We start from the raw sequence: 1,218 nt of genomic DNA, 5'->3' as shown, positions 1-1,218 counted from the left end.
GGACAAGGGGCAATGGGCACAAACTGGAACACTGGAAGTTCCAGACAAACTTAAGGAAAAACTTCTTTATTGTGAGGGTGACAGAGCCCTGGAATAAGCTGCCCAGAGAGGGTGTGGAGTCTCCATCTCTGGAGATGTTCAAACCCACCTGGATGCTCCTGTGCAACCTGCTGTAGGGAACCTGCTTTGTCAGGGGAGTTGGACTGGATGATCTCCTGAGGTCCCTTCCAACCCCCACCATTCTGTGGTGATGTGATCTGTCTGACTGTTTCTGAGGTCCACAGCAGGCACCACCTTGGGATTTGATAGGAATCTGCTTCAATTCTACATTTCTGGGGCACATTTCTACAATTCTACATTTCATATTTTCCCCGGGCCAAGGAGGAAGGAGTTTTCCCCATAAAAAGCCCTGCAGCAAACTGGGTGTTGCTGTCCCCTGTGCCAGTGCCATGCTGACCCAGCTGCTGCCAGGGCATCAGCAAGTTTTTCTCTATAATAATTACTTCTGTGAGCCATGAAAACCAGAGGAAATCTAACCATTTCCTCTTAATGAGTGCCCCTGCCTGGCTTCCCATCAATATACCAACAGGAGCTCCCTTTTTTAATTTATCACCATCGATGTCCTGTTTCTTCTTGTTTTCCCAGCATTTTTCAAAAGGGCTTTGCTTAAGGATACCCCTACAGACTCTTGGATGGAGGGGAATCACTAACAGAAAAAAATAATCACATAAGCCATCCCAAAGCACAGCTGAGGTTTGGGGAAGCTCCCAAAGATGGAGGGGGTGATGAGGACAGGCGATGCTGGGGAACACCAGCACGGGGCAGCCGGCAGCTTTACATGGGGAATAACTCAGCACGGACCCCGACACTAAAAAAGATCCACGTCTGTAAACACTGAGGCCTCTCCTCCTGACTTGATTGCTGTTTTAGTTAATTAACCCTAATGAAGAAGAGTGTTTTGGTACAAACAGCGGTCGCTAACAAGCGTGCGGTGGCAGCAGCCAGCGCCAGCCGGTGAGGCGGCAGACAGGGAGAACCAACCCAGACTGTTTGATGATGGAGAGCTGGGCAGCTCCCAAACCTGGCTGCAGCTCCCTGAGCCGGGCATGCCCCCTCCGAGCCACAGCTCCCTTGAGCTTCCCAGGTTTATAATGAAGAGAGCAGATAAAAACCACAAATAAAATCTCTCTTTCACTCTGTCCATGTGCTTCTAGATAG

This window comes from Antrostomus carolinensis, unplaced genomic scaffold, assembly GCF_000700745.2.
Source record: "Antrostomus carolinensis isolate BGI_N321 unplaced genomic scaffold, ASM70074v2 scaffold1197, whole genome shotgun sequence".
NCBI lineage: Eukaryota > Metazoa > Chordata > Aves > Caprimulgiformes > Caprimulgidae > Antrostomus > Antrostomus carolinensis.
The sequence above is the reverse complement of the archived record's forward strand: the minus strand, read 5'-3'. Positions refer to the sequence as shown.